We start from the raw sequence: 2,022 nt of genomic DNA, 5'->3' as shown, positions 1-2,022 counted from the left end.
ATCAATCGACACATAATTCTACACATCATTCGACACATCATTCTAAACATCATTCTACACATCATTCTGCACATCTTTCATGCTGCACGTCATTCTACACATCATTCTACACATCATTCCACACATAATTCTACACATCATACTACACATCATTATACTCATCTTTCTGCACATTATTCAATCTGCACATCATTCTACTTAGCATTCTACACATCATTCTAAACATCAGTCATTCGACACATCATATTATACATCATTCATTCTACACATTATTCTACACATCATTTTTCACATCATTCTGCACGTCAGTCTACAAATCATTTTACAAATCATTCATTCTACACATCTTTCTACACGTCAGTCTGCACATCATTCTGCAAATCATTCATTCTACACAGCTTTCGAAACATCATTCATTCTAAACATCATTCCAAACATCATTCTACGCATCATTCGACATGTCATTTTACACATCATTCTTTCTGCACATCATTCTGCACATCATTAAGCAAATCATTCTGCACATCATTCTACACATCATTCGATACATTATTCCACACATCATTCTACACATCATCATTCTACACATTATTCGAAACATCATTCTACACATCATTATACTCATCATTCTACACATCATTCATTCTGCTCAGCATTCTACACATCATTCGACATGTCAATCTATACATCAATCTATACAGTATTCATTCTGCACATCATTCTACACGTCATGCTACACATCGTTCTACACATCATTCTACACATCATTGATTCTGCAAATAATTTTATGCATCATTCTACATATCATCATTCTACAAATCGTTATACACATCATGCTGCACATCATTCTACACAGCAATCGACACATCGTTGTCCATATCATTCTACACATCATTGATTTTGCAAATGATTCTACTCATCATTCTACACATCATTATACTCATCATTCTACTCATCATTCATTCTACACATTGTTCTACACATCATTCTGCACATCATTCTCCACATCATTCTCCGCATCATTGTGCACTTCAATCTACACGTCATTCCACACATCATTCATTCTACACATCGTTCTCCACACCATTCTACACGTCACTACAAACATCATTCTACACATCATTGATTCTTAACATCATTCTACACATCTTTCTACACATCAATCTACACATCATTCTGCACATCATTCGACACATCATTCTAAACATCATTCTGCACATCATTCTACACATCCTTTATGCTGAACGTCATTCTACACATGATTCTACACATCAATCATTCGACACATCAATCTACACATCATTCTACACATAATCATTCTACACATCATTCTATACATCATTCTACGCATCATTCTTCACATCAATCTACACATCATTCTTCACATCATTCTTCACATCGTTCTACACATCATTCTACTCATAATTGTACACTTCATTCCACACTTCATTATACTCATCATTCTACACTTCATTCATTCTTCACATCATTCTACACGTCATCATTCGACACGTCATTCTACACTTCATTCTAGGATTAATTCTACACATTATTATAATCATTATTCTGCACATCACTCATTCTACACATTATTCTACACATCATTCTACACATCATTCTGCACATGATTCTACACATAATTCTACACATCATTCTACACATCATTCATTTTACAAATCTTTCGAAACATCATTCTACACATCATTCTACACATCATTCATTCCAAACATCATTCTACACATCATTCTACACATCATTCTAAACATCATTCATTCCACACGTCATTCTTCACATCGTTCTATACTTCAATCTACACATCATTCTGCACATGATTCTACACATAATTCTACACATCATTCTATACGTCATTCTACACATCATTCATTTTACAAATCTTTCGACACATCATTCAACAATACATTCGACACATCGTTCTGCACATCATTCATTCTAAACCTAATTCTTGACATCATTCTACACACCATTCTACACATCATTCTCCACATGTTTGATTCTACTCAT

The sequence above is a fragment of the Pristiophorus japonicus genome, unplaced genomic scaffold (genome assembly GCF_044704955.1).
Source record: "Pristiophorus japonicus isolate sPriJap1 unplaced genomic scaffold, sPriJap1.hap1 HAP1_SCAFFOLD_377, whole genome shotgun sequence".
Taxonomy (NCBI): Eukaryota; Metazoa; Chordata; class Chondrichthyes; family Pristiophoridae; genus Pristiophorus; species Pristiophorus japonicus.
Note: the sequence above shows the minus strand (reverse complement) of the source record.